This window comes from Loxodonta africana, chromosome 25 (assembly GCF_030014295.1).
Source record: "Loxodonta africana isolate mLoxAfr1 chromosome 25, mLoxAfr1.hap2, whole genome shotgun sequence".
NCBI classification, from domain to species: Eukaryota; Metazoa; Chordata; class Mammalia; order Proboscidea; family Elephantidae; genus Loxodonta; species Loxodonta africana.
The window spans coordinates 29,521,572-29,548,808 of record NC_087366.1 but is presented as its reverse complement, the minus strand read 5'-3'; the positions used below and the strand labels follow the sequence as shown (position 1 = coordinate 29,548,808).

The following is a 27,237-nucleotide window of genomic DNA, read 5'->3' as shown; positions in this document are numbered from 1 at the left end:
GCTGATGCCTCCTTACCCCAAAACAAATGTACCAGTTTCGGTATTACCCACCCCCCTCCCCATGCCCTTCCTCTGATCTCCTACAGTGAGCTCTCCTTCCTCTTGTCTAAGATTCGTGTCTTCTGTGTTTTGGCTCCATTCACTCTCTCTTCATGGATTTTGCTCCATCATTTATCCTCTCCCTCTTCATTTATATTTTTAAACTTCTCATTTCTTCTGGTTCTTTGCATCAGTGTACAATCACTTTCCAGTTGTTCTCCTCTTTAAGCAAACACATTATACCGTATGTCTCTTCTTCCGTTTACAGTCAATATTCTTTCTAGAAATACTCCACACTCACTGTCTTTTTCCTCACCTTCATTGACTGCTGCCACTTCTGTTTTCCCCAAGCACTATAACCTCAAGGCTGTTGAATACGTCAGGTTTCTACTGAAAGTTTGAGGGTAATGGAGGAGGTCATAAAGTTCTTCAGTCATTTGTGATTTTCTCAGTCTGTCTGTCTTCTTAGATTACAACCTGTCACCAGTTTGAATTAGCTGCCCTTTCCTTTCTCTTCTCTTATCACTCTCTGTTTCTCCCCCTAAAACTTTCTTTCTTCCGAATCACTGTTGCTTTATTGTTCTCTTTGCTAGAATCTTGATAGCTCTACAGCAGAGGTTGAAAAAAACCTCATTTATCTTTAGTTCATGTAAATGTATGACATAGTTTCACATAAGAAAGAGGGTGGTGGGGACTGTGGTGAACTAAGAGTACATGCCCTCCTAAAAATATTAAAATTCAGTTTAAAAACAGAACAAAAAATACTGTAAACAAAATACTTCTGCTGGTCTGTGTCATCCCAAGGGGTCCTCATCTTGCCTTTTATGATTAAAAGGCCTAAATAGGTGTTTTCTTAAAAGCACTATCTGTCTCTGAAATAAATGCTGCCCTTTTCCAGAATGTGAAAAAATAGCAGCAATTGAAACTTTACATTAATAGAGTTTTTTTTTATTAACTTTTATTGAGCTTCAAGTGAACGTTTGCAAATCAAGTCAGTCTGTCACATATAAGTTAATATACATCTTACTCCTTACTCCCACTTGCTCTCCCCCTAATGAGTCAGCCCTTCCAGTCTCTCCTTTCGTGAAAACTTTGGCATCCTCCAACTCTCTCTATCCTCCCATCCCCCCTCCAGACAGGAGATGCCAACACAGTCTCAAGTGTCCACCTGATATAATTAGCTCACTCTTCATCGGCATCTCTCTCCCACCCACTGTCCAGTCCCTTTCATGTCTGATGAATTGTCTTTGGGGATGGTTCCCGTCCTGTGCCAACAGAAGGTTTGGGGACCATGACCGCCGGGATTCCTCTAGTCTCATCCAGACCATTAAGTCTGGTCTTTTTATGAGAATTTGGGGTCTGCATCCCACTGATCTCCTGCTCCCTCAGGGGTTCTCTGTTGTGTTCCCTGTTAGGGCAGTCATCGATTGTGGCAGGGCACCAACTACTTCTTCTGGTCTCAGGATAATGTAGGTCTCTGGTTCATGTGGCCCTCTCTGTCTCTTGGGCTCTTAGTTGTCGTGTGACCTTGGTGTTCTTCATTCTCCTTTGCTCCAGGTGGGTTGAGACAAATTGATGCATCTTAGATGGCTGCTTGTTAGCTTTTAAGACACCAGACGCCACATTTCAAAGTGGGATGCAGAATGTTTTCATAATAGAATTATTTTGCCAATTGACTTAGAAGTCCCCTTAAACCATGGTTCCCAAACCCCCGCCCTTGTTCCGCTGACCTTTGAAGTATTCAGTTTATCCCGGAAACTTCTTTGCTTTTGGTCCAGTCCAGTCCAGTTGAGCTGACCTTCCATGTGTTGAGTGTTGTCCTTCCCTTCACCTAAAGCAGTTCTTTTCAGCTAATTAATCAGTAAAAAACCCTCTCCCTCCCGCCCTCCCTCCCCTCCTCGTAACCACAAAAGTATGTGTTCTTCTCAGTTTATACTATTTCTGAAGATCTTATAATAGTGGTCTTAGACAATGTTTGTCCTTTTGCCTCTGACTGATTTCGCTCGGCATAATGCCTTCCAGGTTCCTCCATGTTATGAAATGTTTCAGAGATTCGTCACTGTTCTTTATCGATGCGTAGTATTCCATTGTGTGAATCTACCACAATTTATTTACCCATTCATCCGTAGATGGACACCTTGGTTGCTTCCAGCTTTTTGCTATTGTAAACAGAGCTGCAATAAACACGGGTGTGCATATATCTGTTTGTGTGAAGGCTCTTGTTTCTCTAGGGTATATTCCGAGGAGTGGGATTTCTGGGTTGTATGGTAGTTCTATTTCTAACTGTTTAAGATAACGCCAGATAGATTTCCAAAGTGGTTGTACCATTTTACATTCCCACCAGCAGTGTATAAGAGTTCCAATCTCTCCGCAGCCTCTCCAACATTTATTATTTTGTGTTTTTTGGATTAATGCCAGCCTTGTTGGAGTGAGATGGAATCTCATCGTAGTTTTAATCTGCATTTCTCTAATGGCTAATGATCGAGAGCATTTTCTCATGTATCTGTTAGCCACCTGAATATCTTCTTTAGTGAAGTGTGTGTTCATATCCTTTGCCCACTTCTTGATTGGGTTGTTTGTCTTTTTGTGGTTGAGTTTTGACAGAATCATGTAGATTTTAGAGATCAGGCACTGGTCGGAGATGTCATAGCTGAAAATTCTTTCCCAGTCTGTAGGTGGTCTTTTTACTCTTTTGGTGAAGTCTTTAGATGAGCATAGGTGTTTGATTTTTGGGAGCTCCCAGTTATCTGGTTTCTCTTCATCATTTTTGGTAATGTTTTGTATTCTGTTTATGCCTTGTATTAGGGCTCCTAGGGTTGTCCCTATTTTTTCTTCCATGATCTTTATCGTTTTAGTCTTTATGTTTAGGTCTTTGATCCACTTGGAGTTAGTTTTTGTGCATGGTGTGAGGTACGGGTCCTGTTTCATTTTTTTGCAAATGGATATCCAGTTATGCCAGCAGCATTTGTTAAAAAGACTATCTTTTCCCCACTTAACTGACACTGGGCCTTTGTCAAATATCAGCTGCTCATATGTGGATGGATTTATATCTGGGTTCTCAATTCTGTCCCATTGGTCTATGTGTCTGTTGTTGTACCAGTACCAGGCTGTTTTGACTACTGTGGCTGTATAATAGCTTCTGAAATCAGGTAGAGTGAGGCCTCCCACTTTCTTCTTCTTTTTCAGTAGTGCTTTGCTTATCCGAGGCTTCTTTCCCTTCCATATGAAATTGGTGATTTGTTTCTCTATCCCCTTAAAAAATGACATTGGAATTTGGATCGGAAGTGCATTATATGTATAGATGGCTTTTGGTAGAATAGACATTTTTACTATGTTAAGTCTTCCTATCCATGAGCAAGGTATGTTTTTCCACTTAAGTATGTCCTTTTGAATTTCTTGTAGTAGAGCTTTGTAGTTTTCTTTGTATAGGTCTTTTACATCCTTGGTAAGATTTATTCCTAAGTATTTTATCTTCTTGGGGGCTACTGTGAATGGTATTGATTTGGTTATTTCCTCTTCGATGTTCTTTTTGTTGATGTAGAGGAATCCAAGTGATTTTTGTGTGTTTATTTTATAACCTGAGACTCTGCCAAACTCTTGTATTAGTTTCAGTAGTTTTCTGGAGGATTCCTTGGGGTTTTCTGTGTATAAGATCATGTCATCTGCAAATAGAGATAATTTTACTTCCTCCTTGCCAATCCGGATGCCTTTTATTTCTTTGTTTAGCCTAATTGCCCTGGCTAGGACTTCTAGCACGATTTTGAATAAGAGCGGTGATAAAGGGCATCCTTGTCTGGTTCCCGTTCTCAAGGGAAATGCTTTCAGGTTCTCTCCATTTAGAATGATGTTGGCTGTTGGCTTTGCATAGATGGCCTTTATTATGTTGGGCAATTTTCCTTCAATTCGTATTTTGGTGAGAGTTTTTATCATAAATGGGTGTTGGACTTTGTCAAATGCCTTTTCTGCATCAATTGATAAGATCATGTGGTTTTTGTCTTTTGTTTTATTTATGTGGTGGATTACATTAATGGTTTTTCTGATATTAAACCAGCCTTGCATACCTGGTATAAATCCCACTTGATCGTGGTGAATTATTGTTTTGATATGTTGTTGAATTCTATTGGCTAGAATTTTGTTGAGGATTTTTGCATCTATGTTCATGAAGGATATAGGTCTGTAATTTTCTTTTTTTGTAATGTCTTTACCTGGTTTTGGTATCAGGGAGATGGTGGCTTCATAAAATGAGTTGGGTAGTATTCCGTCATTTTCTATGCTTTGAAATACCTTTAGTAGTAGTGGTGTTAACTCTTCTCTGAAAGTTTGGTAGAACTCTGCAGTGAAGCCGTCTGGGCCAGGGTTTTTTTTTGTTGGGAGTTTTTTGATTACCGTTTCAATCTCTTTTTTTTGTTATGGGTCTATTTAGTTGTTCTACTTCTGATTATGTTAGTTTAGGTAGGTAGTGTTTTTCCAGGAATTCATCCATTTCTTCTAGGTTTGCAAATTTGTTAGAGTACAATTTTTCGTAATAATCTGATATGATTGTTTTAATTTCAGTTGGGTCTGTTGTGATGTGGCCCATCTCGTTTCTTATTCGGGTTATTTGTTTCCTTTCCTGTATTTCTTTGGTCAGTCTGGCCAATGGTTTATCAATTTCGTTAATTTTTTCAAAGAACCAGCTTTTGGCTTTGTTAATTCTTTCAATTGTTTTTCTGTTCTCTAATTCATTTAGTTCAGCTCTAATTTTTATTATTTGTTTTCTTCTGGTGCCTGATGGATTCTTTTGTTGGTCACTTTCTATTTGTTCAAGTTGTAGGGACAGTTCTCTGATTTTGGCTCTTTCTTCTTTTTGTATGTGTGCATTTATCGATATAAATTGGCCTCTGAGCACTGCTTTTGCTGTGTCCCAGAGGTTTTGATAGGAAGTATTTTCATTCTCGTTGCATTCTATGAATTTCCTTATTCCCTCCTTGATGTCTTCTATAACCCAGTCTTTTTTCAGGAGGGTATTGTTCATTTTCCAAGCATTTGATTTCTTTTCCCTAGTTTTTCTGTTATTGATTTCTAGTTTTATTGCCTTGAGGTCTGAGAAGATGCTTTGTAATATTTCGATGTTTTGGATTCTGCAAAGATTTGTTTTATGACCTAATATGTGGTCTGTTCTAGAGAATGTTCCATGTGCGCTAGAAAAAAAGTATACTTTGCAGCAGTTGGGTGGAGAGTTCTGTATAAGTCAATGAGGTCAAGTTGGTTGATTGTTGTAATTAGGTCTTCCGTGTCTCTATTGAACTTCTTACTGGATGTCCTGTCCTTCTCCGAAAGTGGTGTGTTGAAGTCTCCTACTATAATTGTGGAGCTGTCTATCTCACTTTTCAGTTGTGTTAAAATTTGATTTATGTATCTTGCAGCCCTGTCATTGGGTGCATAAATATTTAATATGGTTATGTCTTCCTGATCAATTGTCCCTTTTATCATCTGTAGTGTCCTTCTTTATCCTTTGTGGTGGATTTAAGTCTAAAGTCTATTTTGTCAGAAATTAATATTGCTACTCCTCTTCTTTTTTGCTTATTGTTTGGTTGATATATATTTTCCATCCTTTGAGTTTTAGTTTGTTTGTGTCTCTAAGTCTAAGGTGTGTCTCTTGTAGGCAGCATATAGACGGATCGTGTTTCTTTAGCCAGTCCGAGACTCTCTGTCTCTTTATTGGTGCATTTAGTCCATTTACATTCAGCGTAATTATAGATAAATAAGTGTTTAGTGTTGTTATTTTGATGCCTTTTTATGTGTGTTGTTGACAATTTCATTTTTCCACATACTTTTTTGTGCTGAGACGTTTTTCTTAGTAAATTGTGAGATCCTCATTTTCGTAGTGTTTGACTTTATGTTTGTTGAGTCGTTAAGTTTTTCTTGGCTTTTATCTTGAGTTATAGAGTTGTTAAACCTCTTTGTGGTTACCTTATTATTTACCCCTATTTTTCTAAGTAAAAACCTAACTTGTATTGTTCTATATCGCCTTGTATCACTCTCCATGTGGCAGTTCTATGCCTCCTGTATTTAGTCCCTCTTTTTGATTATTGTGATCTTTTACATATTGACTTCTGTGATTCCCTGTTATGAGCATTTTTTTTTTTTAATTAACCTTAATTTGTTTTTGTGATTTCCCTATTTGAGTTGATATCAGGATGTTCTGTTTTGTGACCTTGTGTTGTGCTGGTATCTGATATTATTGGTTTTCTGACCAAACAATTTCCTTTAGTATTTCTTGTAGCTTTGGTTTGGTTTTTGCAAATTCTCTAAACTTGTGTTTATCTGTAAATATCTTAATTTCGCCTTCATATTTCAGAGAGAGTTTTGCTGGATATATGATCCTTGGCTGGCAGTTTTTCTCCTTCAGTGTTCTGTATATGTCGTCCCATTCCCTTCTTGCCTGCTTGGTTTCTGCTGAGTAGTCTGAACTTATTCTTATTGATTCTCCCTTGAAGGAAACCTTTCTTTTCTCCCTGGCTGCTTTTAAAATTTTCTCTTTATCTTTGGTTTTGGCGAGTTTGATGATAATATGTCTTGGTGTTTTTCTTTTTGAATCAGTCTTAAATGGGGTTCGATGAGCATCTTGGATAGATATCCTTTCGTCTTTCATGATGTCAGGGAAGTTTTCTGTCAGGAGATCTTCAACTATTTTCTCTGTGTTTTCTGTCCTCCCTCCCTGTTCTGGGACTCCAGTCACACGCAAGTTATCCTTTTTGATAGAGTCCCACATGATTCTTAGGGTTTCTTCATTTTTTTAAATTCTTTTATCTGATTTTTTTTCAGCTATGTTGGTGTTGATTCCCTGGTCCTCCAGATGTCCCAGTCTACATTCTAATTGCTCGAGTCTGCTCCTCTGACTTCCTATTCCATTGTCTAATTCTGTAATTTTATTGTTAATCTTTTGGATTTCTACATGCTGTCTCTCTATGGATTCTTGCAACTTATTAATTTTTCCACTGTGTTCTTGAATAATCTTTTTGAGTTCTTCAACAGTTTTATCAGTGTGTTCCTTGGCTTTTTCTGCAGTTTGCCTTATTTCGTTTGTGATGTCTTTAAGCATTCTGTAAATTAGTTTTTTATATTCTGTATCTGATAATTCCAGGATTGTATCTTCATTTGGGAAAGATTTTGATTCTTTTGTTTGGGGGGTTGTAGGAGCTGTCATGGTCTGCTTCTGTCATGGTCTGCTTCTTTATGTAGTTTGATATGGACTGCTATCTCCGAGCCATCACTGGGAAACTAGTTTTTCCAGAAAATCCGCTGACTGGGACGCAGGCTCCAGGCTCTGAAAACAATCGCTGCTTCCCCGTATTTGTTCGTTTTCCATCTCTAAATCTGTGTTTGTTGTTCAGGGTTCGTAGATTGTTAGGTATGTGATCGATTCACTTGTTTTTCCGAGTCTTTGTTGCAAGAGGGATCCGAGGTAGTGTCTACCTAGTCCGCCATCTTGGCCCCGCCTCCTACATTAATAGAGTTTTGTTAGTTTGTTTTTGCCATTTTATGTAGAGATTCAAATGTAGCGATTATATTTCCCTGCACTGATTCCATATATGATTACTGAAACTGGCTTTACAGAATTTTTAGATTTATTGATGTTTGGTAAATGTAGAAGCCTCTTACTTAATTTTATAAGTCTGACAGTGTCTTTGCTCTTGCCTTTTTTTTTTTTCTTACAGCCTCATTTTAGATCGTTGCTTTTTCTACACTGTAACTCTTCAACATAGGTCAGCCTATTCTTTTTGTAAAAACCAACTTCCACTGGAAAAGATAATTTTATATGGATTGATCTAGACCAATAATTATCAAAATTGAATATGTGTTCAAATTACCTGCTTGTTGGACATCCAAGTCATGACAATTTGTCTGTATTCACCTGGAGGAACAGAGGAAGAAGGAGAGTCAGAAATAAGGAAGGATAAGGAATGGGTGGCTGGTTGCCTCTATGACCAACTGCCTCCTTTGCCATGAGACCAGAAGAATTGGATGGTGCCTGGCTACCATTGGTGAACACTTGATCAAAGATTGTGTAGAAGAATCCTGATCAAAAGGGGGAATATACAGAACAGAATTTCATATTCTCATAGATGCCACACTTTCTGGAGCCGTGGAGGCTGGGTGAACCCCTGAAACTATTGCCCTGAGATAATCTTTTTGTTGTTGTTGATTTGATTTTTTTTCATTGTATTTTAAATGAAGGTTAACAGAACAAACTAGCTTCTCATTAAACAATTAGTACACATATTATTTTGTGACATTCGTTACCAACCATATGACATGTCAATACTCCCCCTTCTTGACCTTGAGTTCCCTGTTACCAGCTTTCCTGTCCCCTCCTGCCTTCTAGTCCTTGCCCCTGGGCTGGTGTGCCCCTTTAGTCTCATTTTGAGTTATGGGCCTGTCTAATCTTTGGCTGAAGGGTGAACCTCAGGAGTGACATCATTACTGAGCTAAAAAGGGTGTCTGGGGGCCATACTCGCGGGGCTTCTCTAGTCTCCATCAGGCTGGTAAGTTTAATCTTTTTTATGAGTTAGAATTTTGTTCTACATTTTTCCCCAGCTCTGTCTGGGAACCTCTGTTCTGATACTTGTCAGAATAGTCAGTGGTGGTAGCCTGGCACCATCTAGTTGTGCTGGACTCAGTCTAGTGGAGGCTGTGGTAGTTGTGGTCCAGTAGTCATTTGAACTAATCTTTCCCTTGCGTCTTTGGTTTTCTTCATTCTCTCTTTCTCCAGACAGGGTAAGACCAGTAGAGTATTTTAGATGGCCACTCGCAAGCTTTTAAGACCTCAGATGCTACTCATCACAGTAGAATGTAGAACATTTTCTTTATAAACTATGTTTATGCCAGTTGAGCTAGATGTTCCCCGAGACCATGGTCCCCACAGCTCTCAGCCCAGTAATTCAGTCCCTCAGGGAGTTTGGATATGTCTATGGAGCTTCTGTGACCTTGCGTAGGACAAGTTGTGCTGGTTTCCCAAGTATTGTGGCCCTGAGATAATTTTTAAAATAAACAGAAAACACTCTCTGAAGTCTTCTTAAAACTGAGCAATAGTTTAACTAATAAAAAATGTCTGCCTTGAGCATTACGCTCTTTTAAGCACTATCTATATGGGATCAAATTGACCCCAGACGCCGCTCTCCAAAGTGGGATGCAGAATGTTTTCTTAATAGGTTTTGTTGCCAGTTGACTTAGATGTCCCCTGAAACCATGGTCCCCAAACCCCCGCTTCTGCTACGCTGGCCTTTGAAGTGTTCAGTTTATTCAGGAAACTGCTTTTGGTTTAGTCCAATTGTGCTGACCTCTCCTGTATTATGTGTTGTTAAGACACTGTCTAATCTTGTAGATGTAATCAACATGCTGCCACTAATCCATCTCACTGCATCGTAGTGATAGGATTTACAACACATAGGAAAATCACATCAGATGACAAAATGGTAGACAGTCATACAATACTGGGAATCATGACCTAGCCAAGTTGACAGATATTTTGGGGGGACACAATCCAATCCACGACAATGTAGAAATGCTTGAATTGGTGTGTGTTTTGCTGTGTATATTCTGAACAACAAAATTTTTTTTAAAGATTACCTGCTTGTTAAATGCAGATTCTGGAGCCATACCCCCAAAGATTCTGGTTCTCTAAACCCTCTTAAGAATCTGCATTTTTATGAAACACCCCTTTGTGGCTGTTGCCCCTTGCTGTTAGTTGCTGTCGCATTGATTCTAACTCATGCTGGGGTCAGAGAAACCCAGTATTTGAAAACTTGGTATAACAGCCTGATACGAGTTGGGCGATGAGTCAATGAAGAAAGTCTTCTAGTCTTCATCCCACATTTTTACTTCAGTTGAAGAAAAGGTACAAATTCAAACCACAGTTCTAATCTCTCAATAGTCTATTTAGAAAATTTGACAATAATGGAGGGAGAACCATACGGGAGTAGCTGACCAGTTCAAAACAAGAGTAACTTTCCGTACTCAAGTTGGTTAGTAAATTTAGAACATGTGACTAATTTTGCTGTTTTACATTTTAACTGCTATTTTTTAGTATCAGAATGTTTTGGGCAGAAAGTAACACAAAACCCTAACTCAAACTGGCTTAACCAATATAGAAATGTTTTATTTTCATGACAGGCACCCCAGAGGTTGGTTGGGCTCCAGGGTTGGTTGATTCAGTGGCTCAATAATAGCATATTGGACCCAGGTTCTTTCTGTTTCACTCCTGCAGTGTCAGCTTCTTCCTAAGCTAATACTGATCTGCCCTCCCCCTGCCACCGCTACCAACACTACATTTTCCTTTTTAACACCCAGCAGAAGAAACTCTTCCTGTAATCACAGAATGTAAATTTGTTTCTTCAGCTTGATGGCCAGCTTAGGTAAGGGAATGCTATCAGCTAATTGATTTAAGAGAATTAAGGTTCCATCTTTAAAGCTTGGGGATATGGTCGGTTTCGCCTGAAGCATGTGGTTGGGTGGAGGAACGAAATCAGGGTTATGTTAAAGCTTGAGATAATTGATGGTAAAATATACTATTACCAGAATTTATCTTGAAATGAAAAGAATATAGAATCTGCCAAAGTTAATATTAGCAGATTTTGTACCCTTTTCATTTAAGAAATACTAATTCTTTCCCAGAATTGCCAAAGTTGTTTTATGGGAGAAGTCAAACGCTATTTAGTCTCCTAGTTTATTAACTGTGGATAGAGTCCAGAATAATCTTTTCTCTTGCTTCCTTCAGACTTAAAATGCATTTAGATTAGCCCTGCAAATTAAGGTAATTAAAAATGTTATTTGAGCTGAATTTTTTTCCTGTGTATTTATAATTTCATTAGGTCAGTAATGGCATAGAAATTCACAGGTTGAAAGAGCAAATAATTTGAGATTCTTTAGTTTTTCTAAGAGCCCTGCTGGTGCAGCGGTTAAACACACAGCTGCTAGCCAAAGAGTCAGCAGTTCAAACCCACCAGCTGCTCCGCAGGAGAAAAATGTGGCAGTTTGCTTCCATAAAGATTACACCATTGGAAACCCTCTGAGGTAGTTCTCTTCTGTCCTACAGAATCGCTATGAATTGAAATCAGCTCAATGGCAATGGTTTTTTTGGGGGGGGGAGGGGTTTGTTTGTTTCTCTAGATACATTTTACTTGGACAATAAAACTTGCTCCCTTTAATTAAAACGTTTCCTAGGATTCTGCTCTTCCTGGGGAGCATTGGGATTCCGTCTCTTCAAGTTTATATCTAAAATTAATTCTCTCAGCCCCTAGAGAAAAGAGCACAAACTGGTAGCCCGTTGTTCCATACACAGATGTGTTTTATGTGGCTACGTGTGTTTAAGAATTATTTTGAATTAATGTACCACATTGAAAAATCAGAAGATTTCTAGCCTTGCTTGAAAAATTGAAAAATCTTGTTATTCCCTCCTGGAACAAAATAGCAGTTGCCCTCTTTCCACTCTCTAGTTAGTCACACTTACTGGTTTCATTCATTTGCCTTCAGTGCCTGGCTCTGGAAGTGTTTGATACTGAAGACCCACCCCGTCCCACCCCACCCCCAAATAAACTTTACATTAGCAGAAGTGCGGGGGGAAACCCTCTTTTACTGGCATCTAGCACTTTTGGAAATGCATATCTATTAATCTACAGTTCAATCCCCTTCCTACCCCCATAAGATTTTAGAGTGTTTATTCCATTGGACTGCCAACAAAGCTGTTGATATATATTGTGGCAAAGTATGAACACAGCCTGTTTCTAGAGCCCCTATTATAATTTCTCTTTAGAGGTACCCAGAAAAAATGTACTTTTCTGCCATTTGGACCCTTTGGACACGATGAGAATAGTGGTGGACATGGGCTTAGATTTTTTAAAGTTTGTGCACATTTACTAAAGCAAGTAGCAGAGAGAAAAAACCAAACCCATTGCTGTCGAATTGATTCTGACTCATAGCTACCCTGTAGGACAGAGCTGCCCATTAGGGCTTCCAAGGCTGTAAATCTTTACAGAAGCAGACTGCCACATCTTTCTCTTGCCGAGCTGCTGGGGGGTTCAAACCGCCAACTTTTTGGTTAACAGCTGAGTGCTTTAACCACTGCACCACCAGAATAGCTACTGTATAGAATTAAATATAATTTCTAGAATTAAATACAGCTCAGAATATCTAAATGTAGAGGTACTCCTTCAAGTCCCACCCTACCGGTATTCCCTCTCATTATTCTCATGGCATAGTCCAGCCATATGGCAGTGTTCTTGCTTTATCTCTGTTTTAAGAATACCACAGAGACCAGATTTCCAGGGTAATTCCCATTTCAAATACTCTGTCCAATTGCCCAAGACAGTTTGGGATAATTAAGCACAGAGTTTGGAGCCAGAGGACCTGCAGTCAAACAAATCCCAACACTGTCACTACTTGTGAGTTAAGTGTAATTATCCCCATATTACAAATGATGAACTTCAGAATCAGGGAGGTTAAGTAATTTGCCCAAAGTTATACCTAGTAAACGATGGAGATATGATTTGAATCTCTGTTTGGCTGGCCCTGGTGGCCCAGTGGTTAAAAGCTATGGCTACTAACCAAAAGGTCAGCAGTTCGAATCCACTAGCCACTCCTTGGAAACCCTGTGGGACAATTCTCTGTTCTGTGGGGTCACTGTGGGTTGGAATTGACTCAATGGCAATGAGTTTGTTTTGTTTTTGGCTGGCTACAAACCTGGTATTCTTTCAAGACAACTAAACAAGAAAGTTTGAAGAATATAGTTTATTTTGGCAGAAAGAAAAGTTTAATTCATTTAACAGCCGTTTAATGAGCACTGGATTCAGGTGGTAGGGTACACTTGAATCCAACTAAAGCTTTTGTTCTCATAGAACTTAGAGTCTAGTTGGGGGAGAGAGTGAATTTACTCTATCAAGAGGTAACATTTATGAAGAAAATTTTTACAAAGGTAAAGGAAATAGGAATAGAGGGGTGGTAGATGCTGTTTTTTAGATGCTATTTCATATGGGGTAACCTGGTAAGTGGACATTTGAATAGAAACCTGAAGGAAATGAAGAAGTGAACTGTGCAGATATTTGAGGAAAGAACCTTTCAAGAAGAAGTAATACAGTTCTGAAGCAAGAGAAGCCTTGGCATGTTCCAAAAACAACCAGGAAGTGTGTGTGGCTGGAGAACAGATGAATTCAGAGAGGTAGCCGGGGAAGAGCCATGTAGAAGGTAGGGTTTAGTGTTTTCTGTGAGTGTTTAGAGGGTTTTGAACATAGGAGTGACAATCTTTTCTAAAGGATCACTTTAGCTATTGCATAGCGAAAAGAATATAAATTGATACAGATGGAAGCAAGAAGACCAATTAGGAAGCTATTGCAGTAGTCCAGGTAAGAAAGAGATGATGATAGCCTGGATTAGATTGGTGCAGATGTAAAGAAATAGTTGAATTGGCTGTTATCTTTTGAGGTAGAATGACAGGATTTGCTGATGGATTAGGTTTGAGCATGTGTGGAAGGGGAGGGGCTCCAAGGCTTTTGGCCTGAGCAAGTGGAGGAATGAAGTTGTCTTTTATTCATTTGGGGAAAACTATGGGAGAGGCACAAGGGGCAGGTAGAAGCAAATCAAGGAATCAGTTTTAGATATATTAATGAACCATATTGAGTTTGAGTAATGGTGGAACATTCAAATGGATCTAAATGAGATAGTTACCCAGGTAGGAGTTAAGAATCCATTTGCCATTGACATGTGGATGATGAGAGCCGTGGCATTAGATGAACTTCCCCAAGGATGTGTATAGAGACAGAGGTCTAAGGGCAGAACTTTAGAAAATGGCCACATTTAAGGGAATTACTTTCTAAGGTTGCAAACCAGATAGTTCATAAAAGTATAGAAATTACCCATTGTTAAAAGCCAGAATCTATACTAAATGCAATAATAACAGAGGATTTTTTTTTTTTTGCTATGGTATACTTTTAAAAAGAAAAAACTAAATATGTAGAAATTAGCTTACCCAAATTGTAATTACATGAAATAATAAATTTTTTTCTTTCTGAGTTCAGTGGTACCATCTTTGTGTATGTAATTAAGGTCGTAACAATAATGCTTTAATTTAAACATGCAATGTCAGTATTGGCATTTGTGAATTGTTCTTGTCTTTAATGGGTTTTTTTGTTTTTTTTTAAAGAAGCTTGATTGTACCACTGTTAACTGTGATTTATTCTTTCAGCATCTGCTACAGACAAGGCACAAAGCACTATGGTTAAAAGCTTTCTTGATTGTTCATGTGGGTAGTAAAAATTATCCTTTAACTGCTCAGCTTTATGTTTCAGTCTTTGAATTGTCAAGCATAAACAGTGGTGTTTCTCCCAGATGTCAGGAATTATTAACAGTTCATACTCTAAGAGAATCGCTTGTGGGCAGAGGCTGAGCATAGAAAGATTAAACTTACAAGTATGTATTTAGAAAGAATAGATTGCTGTTGGAGGAAGGAAAAACCACTTTTTTTGTTTTCACGTTGTGACATTGTAATGTACGTGCAGTTTCTTCTTCCCACAATATCCTTTTAGACCCTTCTCCCATTCTTCCCAGAGGACTTTTCAGCACCCTAATGTTTTATTAGACTATAGCTCGTGTCAGTGCTTCACCTTTGCGGGGTAGTGAACTGATAGGGATACTGTCCCTTGCAGACCAGATATTAGACCATCTCAATACAGTCATGGATGATTAGGCTCTGAGAGAGACTCACATGAGACTGATTTAAAACCCCGTGATCAGAATGCTTGAGTCACCTGCCCCCCTTTTAAATAACGTGATACCTTTGGAAGAACTATTCGTCGGAAGGCTCCTTTATGTGTATAGAGTTAGAAATGTGATCTGGAGCATGGAGGATGGAATATTTCACCTAAGCTCTGGGAAAACCCAGTGTAATATTCCAACTTCTCAACAAAATACATGCCCTCGTAGTAACCATATCCACGATCTTTCTTGAATGATATTGATAGATTTTGCCTTTCTGAATCACATTTTGGTGGGGGAGGGGTCCTTTTTAAGGCACTTCTGAGGGAGTCAAGGGGATGGGAACAGTGAGGTCTGATGACCCCAGTCAGGCTGGAGTCTCTAGGACCTCACAGCCACTGAAAAACAGAGCCACATTTTTTATATTGGCTACCCTATCTTTATATTTCCCCTTCGAGATAATTGTTGGCGAAGAATATTGAATATACCATGGACTGCCAGAAGAACGAACAAATCTGTCTTGGAAGAAGTACAACCAGAATGCTCCTTAGAAGCAAGGATGGCGAGACTGCATCTTACATTCTTTGGACGTGTTCTCAGGAGGGATCAGTCTCTGGAGAAGGACATCGTACTTGGCAAAGTATAGGGTCAGTAGAAAAGAGGAAGACCCTCAATGAGGTAGATTGACACAGTGGCTGCAACAATGGTCTCGAGCATAATAATGATTGTAAGGATGGCGCAGGACCGGGCAGTGTTTCGTTCTGTTGTGCGTAGGATCACTGTCAGTTGGAACCGACTCGACGGCGCCTACCACCACCACCACCACCACCCTGTCTTTATATTTCCCCTTCTAGATAATTAGGTTCCCTGATTGCCTTTTTATATTTTTTTGCATTTTCCAGCCTGTTGCACAATGTTTTGTACATTATAAGAAATTAGTAAATGTTTGTTAAAAGAACATTCATGTTTTTAGTTGCCTTTCAGTTGATTCTGACTCATGGCGACTTCACGTATTAGAGTAGAACTGCTCCATAGGGTTTTCTTGGCTGTAATCTTTTTGTTTTGTTTTGTTTTTAGAAACATGAATTTTGTTCATTAGGTAGAAAACCTTCCTCAAAGTACATCAGGAAAATTCCTAATTAACTATTATCACATTAGGCTAAATAAGATTTACTCTGGGGGACAAAGCCAGCCTCTCTTAAAGGACATGGCCCTGTGGTAGATGTGGATACCTGAACATTTTGTTCTCACTGCAACAGTGAGTGGAAATGATTGTTGTGAAGGTGTTCAAGAGGGTAATGGAGTGAGTTCTTAGCAAAATCTTAAGGAAAGCAGATTGCCAGACCTGTCTTCCACAGTGACACTGAGTGGGTTCAAACTATCAACCTTTAAGTTAGCAGTTAAACGCAAACTTTGCCACCCAAGGACCTTATAATTACCATGTTAAATGAATGGCATAGATTCTCTTTTCTCTGCATATTTATAGATAACAGTGTGATGATTATGAAAATCTAAATATCTTAGTTCTAATACAGTGAAACCTGTGAAACCCAGAGCTTGGTGGGACTGCCTTGTTTTTCCAGGTCTTGCAGGTTTTCCGCCTTTGACAGGATGCAGCTTACCACTTTTCTGTCACTATCTGTAAGCAGAAAATATTGGAGTTTTCCTTCTCTGACAGGTATCTACCTCCCACAGATTCTGGCTTTCGCAGGTTTTACTGTACTGTGTTTGTCAATATTTTAATTTGTGATTTTTTTTTTTTTAATACAGTGAAACCTGTGAAAGCCAGAGCTTGGTGGGACTGCCTTGTTTTTCCAGGTCTTGCAGGTTTTCCGCCTTTGACAAGATGCAGCTTACCACTTTTCTGTCACTATCTGTAAGCAGAAAATATTGAGTTTTCCTTCTCTGACAGGTATCTACCTCACACAGATTCTGGCTTTCGCAGGTTTTACTGTACTGTGTTTGTCAATATTTTAATTTGTGATTTTTATCTAGTAAGTTAGCACCCTAATTTCTACATATGAAATGCAAATATAAGATATAAATTTACATCCCTTATATATTGTCTGGAATAACTCCTTTAAAGGTAATAAACTCTTGACTATGTTTTAGAATAAAAAAACTTTTTTTTAGAAAAAAGGTCCCTGGGTGGTGCAAATGGTTTGTGCTCAACTACTAACCTAAAGGTTGGTGGCTCAAATCCACCTAGTGGATAACATCAACTTGTAAAACTTATATACGTACATATGAAGCCCTGGTGGCAGAGTGATTAAACCACTTTAACTACTAAGTGAAAGGTCAGGTCGGCGGATTGAACCCCCCAGCCATTCCATGGGAGAAAGATGCGGCAGCCTGCTTCCGTAAAGATTCACAGCCTGGAAGAAAGGCCTGGTGACCTGCTTCCATTAATATTACAGCCAAGAAAATCCTACAGAGCGGTTCTACTCTGTCATACCATGAACTGGAATCAACTCAACGGCAATCAGGTTATGTTTGTTTGTTTATATTTTAGAAATACTTAAAGGTAATTCTGAAAATTGCTTAGAACATCTCAGTTGTTTTTAACTAGAAAAGGGAGGACTAAGGTTTAATTTTGTTATGTTTGTTTCCTTAAATCTGAAATTCATTTTGTAGGCCTTTTTTACTAAGTGATTTGACTTTTCTAATATTTTACTGGTAAAGTTCTTTATGATTACTGGATCATAAAAATCTGCATTTAGTATAGTTCCCTGGACTCTTAAAAAGAGTTGTACAGAAAGTCCGATAATCTATAAGAAAGAAAAACAAACTAATACATTCTTTCAAATTGCTAAATAATCCTACAAACCCAGCATATGAGCATATCTTCCCTGTCTCCCCACACTCACATGAATCACGTTTATTAAACAGTCACAGTATCTCAGGAGGTAGCCGTGGTTTATCCAAAACCATCAGGAAACCTGCTCTGCTACTGAAAGCTTCCTGATTTTGAGCAAGTCCCATAGCCTGTATCAGTGTCTTTATCTGTAAAAGGAGGGCACTATGCTAGATAATCTGATGACCCATTGTAGTCCAGATTGATCTCTACTCATCAAGCTCAAGTAACAGATTATGCCAAGCAAGGAGGAACAGTTTCACTAAAGACTTGTGGATAACATCAACTTGTAAAACTTGTATACATATATATGGAGCCCAGGTGGCAAAGTGGTTAAAACACTCAACTACTAACCAAAAGGTCAGGTTGGTGGGTTGAACCCATCAGCCGTTCCACAGTAGAAAGATGTGGCAGTCTGCTTCCGTAAAGATTCACAGCCTTGGAAACCCTATGGTGCAGTTCTCCTCTGTCCCGTAGGGTTGCTGTGCATCAGAATAGACTCCACAACAGTGGGCTTGGTTTTATATTTATATAGAGAATGAGAGAGAGAGAGAGAAAAAAAAAAAAAAATACATATATATATGTCCTGTTCCTATAATGTAGTGTTTATCAAATTTGAGTATGATATAGGTTCCCCCCCCCTTTTTTTAAGATTCCTTTTTAAAGGAGAATAATAATTACAGCCTCTCAAGAATGTGTGCTCTAGCCCACATACTTAACATCTACAGAAAACGTCTGACTTCCACAGTGTACAAGTAGCTGCCCAAGCTCTAGCTATCACTACATTCTAAAGCCTTTGTTTAAAAATCCAAAACAACAGAACACAAAATCTTAGAACACTGGAAGAATTTGTGCCTTCAGAAGCAAAAGAGTAGGAGAATCTGTGAAGAAGAATACTGGAATAGTGCAGAGTAGAGCCCTGGTGGAGTAGTGGTTAAGAGCTTGGCTGCTAACCAAAAGGTCAGTTCAAATCCACCAGCCGCTCCTTGGAAACCCTATAGGGCAGTTCTGCTCTGTCCTATAGGGTCACTATGAGCCAGAACCAACTCAACAGCACCTGTCGTGGGTTGAATTGTGTCCCCCAGAAATATCTGTCAACTTGGCTAGGTCATGATTCTCCGTATTATATGATTGTCTATCTAATTTTGTCATCTAATGTGATTTCCCTATGTGTTGTAAATCCTATCACTATGATGTAATGAGATGGATTAGTGGCAGTTATATTGATGAGATCTACAAGATTAGATAGTGTCTTAAGCTAATCTCTTTTGAAATATAAAAGAGAGAAGCGAACAGAGAGACGTGGGGACCTCATACCACCAAGAAACCAGAACCAGGAGCACGTGTCCTTTGGACCCAGGGTCCCTGAGCTGAAAAGTTCCTAGACCGGGGAAGATTGAGGACAAGGACTTTCCTCCAGAGCCAACAGAGAAGAGAAAGCCTTCCTCTGGAGCTGATGCCCTGAATTCGAACTTCTAACCTCCTAGACTATGAGAGAATAAACTCCTGTTTGATAAAGCCTCCCAATTGTGGTATTTCTGTTATAGCAGCACTAGATGACTAAGACAGCACCTAACAACAACAACAACAGTGCCTAGTCAGGAAGAGATCTGGATTATCTTCTGTTTCCCATGATATATTATTGAATGAAAAAGCATAACAAGAGCATTATGTATAGTATAATAACCATTGATATTGTATATGTAAATATAAACATGGTATTACCAATAGCCAATCTGACACAAAGGGTCCTTGTCTTTTCCCAAGTTAAGAATACACACGAAAGGCAAACTTGATCTTCAGCAAGCTTTATTTTTGCTTGAGTCAAGCAAAAGGAGTCAGCAGGGTACTAAGCCTCTCCAAAAGGCTGACTTGAAAAGGGAAGCAAGGCTAGGGCTTATATGGGTTTGGTGGAGACAGTAGAGTAATGAATATTTAGTGGGCTTCTTTCAAGGAGCGGGTACTTCTCAGAATACCAGTGCATGCTAATTAGGTTGTGAGTGCATCTGGAATCCAAGATGGAACCCACTGATATTCAAGATGGAGTCCTTTCGGCAGCCCTTGGCATCACTTATTATGGGATATAGCGCAAGCACACTGCTCTTCAATACTACATCACCATCTTTGGAGGGCTAAGGAAGGTTAAATGGTGGTCACGCTTTGTTCTTCCACACATGTGGAGCCTGTAAAGGGGGAAGGGACTAGAAGAACACTAAGAAGGAGATAGTAATTTGTGGGTTTTTTCAACCTTGTTTCATGTCGACAGGGTGTGGTTCCTGTTTACACAACTTCTAGATGGTAATATTTTAACAGCTGTTTTGTTCCACAGGCACAGTTAACTCTATCTGTCATGGTTGCGCATACAAAAATAACTGAAAGGAGGCACTCTGTATTGTTAAAGGCTACCCCGTGCAACAGTTGACGTTAAGGGGAAGACATTCACTTTTTACTTTATACACTTCTTTGTTTTTTGTTTTTAATGTAATAGTTACATAATACTTTTATTAGAGAATAAAGGCCCTCTCTCTACTTTGAATTTTATAGTGTTTTTACTTTTACCTATTTTTCTGTCCAAAATTAGATGAATTAAAATGAGGTTGGGCATCTTCTTTTAAATATAGAAAGACCTTTGAGAAAGTTCAGGAATTTGTCTTATTCATATAGTCAAGTGAGTTAGTTTAATATGATTTTTTCCCTACACGGTCTTAGAATTAACTTTATTAAAAGAATACAGTTTTGGTTTGGGGGATGTGGATAAGAAATAGATAATTTAGGAGCCCAGAACACTTTGGGGCAATGAGCTAAAATAGGGGAAAGGGTGAGATGCCCCAAGGTTAACTAAAGACAAGTGAGAAAAAGCTATAGAAATTGAGATAGGAGGATATCAGAAACAAAATTGTAAAAGCAAAAGTCCTACAACTTTGCTTCAGGTAGTCCTAAAGAGAGATGTTCCTTTTCCTTCTCCCTTGTACCTCTTGGCCATTGTAACTTGGGCCTCAAAACTTGGGCCAGAACTCTACATCAGTGGCTTTTAAATTCTTTTGATATGGCCTACAGTATACAAAGGGACCCAACATATGTAAATATGTATAATTTTGTGTGTTTATGCACACACAACTGAAAATGGAATGTATGCCAATATTTTCTATTTCATCTCTTAATTCTTCTGAATTGAATTTACAACCAGGCCTAGCCCCTATTTGCAGCACTTTACATTAGAAAAATACAGACCTCCAAAACGCCAACATAAAGTGAAATTTTTAGAAAACTACTTATTTGTAAATACAGCATTATCTATTTATGGATCTATGCATCCCTTTTGTAATCTTGATTCAGACTCATTGGTGGGAACGAGTTGGCATGTATAGTACTTTTAAACAAATGAGGCTTGTTGTCATGTTTAATATCTCTAACACCAAATTTGTCTAACAAAATTCAGTCAGGAGGCCTGTAAGAGTCCTGCTAAATAAATGAATATTTCCCCTGCCGTCTTACTTACCGTTTTAATTTTCATAAACTATGAAGAAAGGATTTCTAAATGAAGATGAACTTTGGAGTGTGGAGCGAGATGGCAGAATGAGCAGCTGTATGCTCCCATACCCCTACAAAAACACCAAAACCAACTTGGTCAAACCATCCAGTCAAAGAGTTACAGCAAGTAAGTGAACACTGAATCAAATGAAAGGCAACAGCTAAGTGGTAGGGACGCTCTGGTTTTCTACTCGCCTGTGCCCCGCTCCCTCCCAGGTTCAGTGTGGCCATCTTAAAATGGTGGCGGCCTACACTTCCAGAGAGGGAACCTAATCCTTGGCCCTGGATGAAGCAGAGCAGATTTTATTGGTAAATTATTGTGCGTGCCTTTTCAAACTTGTCTGGGGGCTGACTCAAGCTGAAATGGGATTATAACTGCAGGCAGGCTGGAGAGGTAGTGGGTAATGCCCAAAGGCTATAACCACATGTAACCGCCTGGAGCTAAGGCATACAAAAGGTGCCTATAGGCTGGAAAGAAAAGCCAGAGAAAAGGTTTCTTACAGAAATTAAGGCTTTTAAAAGCACTATGTATACAGGGCAATTGAGAAAGCCATATTCATGCCCAAGGGAAGACATGTGCCTAGAAATTACCTGAGAAGACCCTGTGCTTTCATGTTGGGCTGAACCCTATGTTCAGTGTTGTGTAAGTTTTAAGGAAGGGGCCTATCACAAAGCTAATTTGCAAAGAGCCAGAGAGGTATTTTTATTCCCCTGGCATTCAAGAAAATCTCTGACAAACATTAGCTGAGCACAAGCTAAGGAACAGAGACTTCAATGTCCACGTACAACCAGGAAGCCAATCTTTGCAAAAATAGGGAAGTCACTAAACAAATGAGCCACTATGGGCTTCGACAATTAAAAGAAAACAATAACAAAAGTTAAAAAAAAAAACAAACAGCAAACCCTGGTGGAGGGCATAATCTGATTCCCAGAGTTACCACATTATAATATTCAAATGTCCTGGCTTTAACAACAACAAAATAACAAGGCATACAAAGAGACAGGAAAGGATAGTCCATCCAAAAGAACAAAATAAAGTAACAGAACTCTTTGTCATGGAAATCCAGATAATAGATTTACTTGACAAAGAGTTTAAAACCATAGTATTAAATATTCTCAAAGAGCTCAAGGAAATCTGGAAAATGATAACATGAATAAAGAAGGAATATCAATAAGGAGATAGGAATAATGAACCAAGCAAATACTGAAAATGAAAAGTACAATAACGGAAATGAAAAGTTCACTGCAGAAGTTCAACAGAAGGTTTGAGCTGGTAGAAAAAAATCAGCAAACGTGAAAATAAAACAGTCGATTTGATAGAGTCTGAAGAGCAAAAAGAAAAAGTGAACAGGACTGTCTTGGTTATTTAGTGCTGCCGTAACAGAATTACCACAAGTGGGTGGCTTTAACAAAGAGAGATTTATTTTCTAGGAGGCTAGAAGTCCAAATTCAGGGCACCAGCTCTAGGGGAAGGCTTTCTGTCTCTCACATCTGGGAGAAGGTTCTTGTCTCTTCAATTTCTGTTTCATGGTTCCTTGGAGATCTCTATGTGGCTTGGCAGCAGTCTTCCCCCATCTCTGCTTGCTTGCTTGTCCTAATCTGCTCTTTTTATATCTTGTAAGAGATTGACTGGAGCCCTGGTGATGAAGTGGTTAAGGTCAGCAGTTCGAATCCACCAGCCGCTCCTTGGAAACCCGCTCTGTCCTGTTGGGTCACTATGAGTCGGAATTGACTTGACGGCAATGAGTTTGGTTTGGTTTTTTTCTTAAAAGATTAATTCAGGATACCCTATACTAATCCTATCTTATTAACATAACAAAGACAACCTATTCCTAAATGGGATTATAACCACAGGCATAAACAAAACCAAAACCAAAACCAAACCTGTTGCTGTCAAGTTGATTCCAACCTATAGCGACACTAGAGGAACAGAACTGCTCCATTGGGTTTCCAGTGAGCAACTGGTGGATTTGAACTGCCAACCTTTTGGTTAGCAGCTGTATCACTTAACTACTGCACCACCAGGGCTCCAACCACAGGCATAGAGGTTAGAATTTAAAACACATATTTTGGGGGATGCAGTTCAGTTCACAACAAGGACCTAATGGACTTGTGGGACACCATCAAACTGACCAACAGATACATTATGGGAGTCCCAGAAGGACGAGGGAGAGAGAAAAGTGCAGAAAGATTTAAAGAAATAATGGCTGAGAACTTCCCAAATAAGACAGAAAACATGAATCTACACGTCCAGGAAGTTCGATGAACTCCATGTGGGATAAACCCAAAGAGATCCATACCAAGAGACATTATAGTCAAACTTTTGAAAAGCAAAGACAAAAAGAGAATCTTGAAAGTAGCAAGAGAAGCAAATCATTGACTACAAAGGATCCTCAATAAGATTAAGTGCCAATTTCTCCTCAGAAGCCAAGGAGGCCAGGAGACAGTGGGATGACATATTTAAAGTGCTGAAAGAAAAGAACTGTCAACCACGAATTCTATATCTGGCAAAACTATCTTTCAAAACTGAGGACACAATTCAGAAAAGGAGGGCGAGAATGGTTATACAACTTGAAGAATGTAATCAACGTCACTGAATTATATAAGTAGAAATTGTTGCTCTGCTGTGTATATGTATTCTCAAACGATAATAAAAAAATAAAAATAAACTGAGGATGCAATTAAGTAATTCCCAGATAAACAAAAACTATGAGAGTTTGCTACCAGAAGATCTACCTTGCAAGCACTGCTGAAGAAATGTCCTTCAGGTTGGAATGAAAAGGACACTAGACAGTATCTCAAAGCCATAGGAAAAAAAAAAACTCCAGTAATGGCCAGCTTTATAGTATTTTTCGTTTGTAACTCTTGTTATATCCTTTTCATTGTTGTTAGCTACCATCACATTGGCCCCCAACTCTTGGCAACCCTGTGCACAATGGGATGAATCACTGTTCAGTCCCACGCTATCCTCATGATAGGTTACGGATCAAATCATTGTGATCCGTAGGGTTTTCATTGGCTGATTTTTGGGGAGTAGATTACCAGGCCTTTCTTCCTGGTTCATCTTAGTCTGGAAGCTTCACTGAAACCTGTTTACATTATTGCATGCAACTGTGTACTGACAGAAAGTGGTGGCAGCTCATTGTCTGGGAATTGAACCTGGGTCTCCTGCATAGAAGGCAGGCATTCTACCACTGAATCACCACTGCCCTCATTGCTATATCCTACAAGATTTAAAATACAAATACAAGTAATTATAAATTTATGTTATTGGGCATACAGTGTATAAAGATGTAATTTGTGACACCATCACATAAAGGAAGGAGTGATATTGGAACAAAGTTATTATATGTTAGTGAAGTTAATTTCAGTTTAAACTAGGTTGTTATAAACTTAGAATGTTAAACTTAAGCCCCATGGTAACTACAAAGAAAATATCTAAAAATTACACATGAAAGGAAATGAGAAGTTAATCAAAATGCCCTACTGCAAAAAATCTACTAAACGTAAGTAGGCAGTATTGGAGGGAATGAGGGACAAAAAGGTATAAGACAAGAAAAATAAATAAAAGGTATCAAAATCAGGAAGGAAAAGTAAATATCCCTTTTTACAGATGATATGATCCTACATATAGAAAATCCCAAAGAATCCACAAAAAAGCTACTAGAGCTAATAAGTGAATTCAGCAAAATGGCAGGGTACCAGATCAACACAAAAATCAGTTGTGTTTCTATACATCAACAATGAACAGTCTGAAAAGGAAATTAAGAAAACAATTCATTTACAAAGATATCGAAAAGAATAAAATACCTAGAAATAAATTGAAACAGGGAGGTGAAAGACTTGTACACTGAAAACTACAAAACATTGCTGAAAGAAATTAAAAAAGACCTAAATAAATTGAAAGAAATCCCATATTCATGGGTTGTAAGACAATGTCGTTAAGATGCCAGTACTACCCAAAGAATCTACAGATTCGATGGAAACCCTATCAAAATTCCAATAGCTTTTTTTTTGTAGACATGAAAAAGCCCAACCGAAAATTCATATGGAATTACTGACACCAAAAGCAGAAGCAGCAAAATAAAAGATAGATAAATTAGTCTTCATCAGAATGGGAGAAAATATTTGAAAACCGTATATCTGATAAAGGTTTAATATCCACAATACATTAAAAAAAAAAAACCTCATACAGCTCAACAACAAAAAAACAAACAACCCAATTAAAAATGGGCAAAGGACTTAAATAGACATTTCTCGAAGAAGATATGCAAATGGCCAACGGGCGCATTAAAAGATACTCAAAGTCAGTCTATAAATCAAAACTGCAGTGAGTACTGTATCACATCCACTAAGAAAAATGGAAAAGAGCAAGTGTTGGTGAGAATATGGAGAAATTGGAATCCTCGTGTGTTGCTGGTGATAATGTAAAAGGACGCAACTGCTGTGGAAAACAGCTTGGCAGTTCCTCAAAAAGCTAAACATAGAATTACCATATTGTCCAGCAAGTCCACTCTTGGGCCTATACCCAAAAGAATTGAAAGCAGGGACACAAACAGATACTTGTACACCAGTGTTCATAGCAGCATTATTCACAATAGCCAAAAGGTAGAAACAATCCAAATGGCCATCACCAGATAAATATATAAGATGTGGTGTGTGTGTGTGAATATACATATGTATACACACACACATCCTCAGTGGAATAAATATGGAATATCTGGAGCCCTGGTGGCTCAGTGGTTAAGATCTTGGCCGCTAACCAAAAGATCAGCAGTTAGATTCCGCCAGCCACTCTTTGGAAACTGTGGGGCAGTAGCAGTTCTACTCTGTCCTACAGGGTCGCTATGAGTCAGAATCGACTTGACAGCAGTGGGTGTAACTGGTGTATATTATTCAGCCATAAAGAGAAAAATGAAGTGTTCCTGTACACGCTACAACATGGGTGAACCTTGAAAACATTATGCCGAGTGAAATAAGCCAGACACAAAAGGACAAATATTGTATGATTCCACTTATATGAAATATCTGAAATAGGCAAATGCATAGAGATAAGCATTTATTAGACGTAACCAGGGGCTGGAGTGAGGGGGTGATGGGGAGTTACTGCTGAAGGGGTGATGAAAAACTTCTGGAAATGGATAGGTGATGATAGCACTACACGGTAGCACTACACGGTGAGTATAATTAATGTCACTAAATTGTATACCTTAGTGGTTAAGATGACAACTTTTCATAGATATTTTACCACAATAAAACTATTTTTAAAACATAAAGTTAAACTTCAAACCAGACTTGCTGATTTCTCAATTCAAAATTCCTTTAAATATCAATTGAAGCATATTAACTTGGGTTTGATTTTTAGCATGGATAAACTTAACCACCTTGTCTTAAGTGAATGTAGAGTTCTATTACTACAATTTAAAATGGTTAATATGTAGCGAGCACTAAACTGAAAGCTTTTACGTATATTATTTTACTTAATCTTTGCTTTATGAGGTAGACTCTTACCCATTTTGGAGATTTTAAAACTAGGGATTTTAGAGGATAAGTAACTTGTTCAGTAATTGTCATTACTAGGATTTCAACCCAGTTCCATCTGATTTCAGATCCTGTTGTGAAACTTTATGCTAGTATAGCTAGAAAAAAATCTAATTAAATATCAAAATTTTAATTACAGAATAACCATAGTACCCAATTCTGACCTATTAGACTTGGGGTGAGGATATCATCTGTGGTTTGACTCAGTCCATCTGGGAGGGAAGGGATTTTAACTCTTCATATTCATCCATCTCTGCTTCTGAATCACTTCCAAAATATTTGATTTGATTCTTTCCCTTTTTAAGAACAAACTATTATAATTAACTATATAGTTATTTATTTCTTTACTTCTAAGACACAATTGATTTAGTAGCAACTTTTTGGAAATATAAGTATTGCATTAAAGGTACACCAAACTTTTCTTACTAGCTGACAATAAAGCACATATTTGTCCATGTAATTGGTACCTCAGTTTTCTTCAATATCACAATCAAAGTTTAATTCGAAGCTTTCTTCTCTTCCGGAGACCCAGGAACCCTCTGAGT

General features: G+C 38.5%; 1 protein-coding gene across 4 annotated transcripts in view; it reads left to right on the top strand.

The window, feature by feature from the left end:
• The window catches only part of KLHL20 (kelch like family member 20), a 71,354-nt gene that overhangs the window by 11,646 nt on the left and 32,471 nt on the right, over positions 1-27,237 (top strand). Inside the window, exon 3 of one of the 4 annotated variants that reach the window (XM_023549274.2) lies at positions 21,146-21,278. The exons of the other annotated variants lie outside the window; for them this stretch is intronic. The gene's annotated coding sequence lies outside the window, so the exon portion shown is untranslated. The remainder of the gene's footprint in view (positions 1-21,145; positions 21,279-27,237) is intronic. 4 annotated transcript variants of the gene reach the window in all.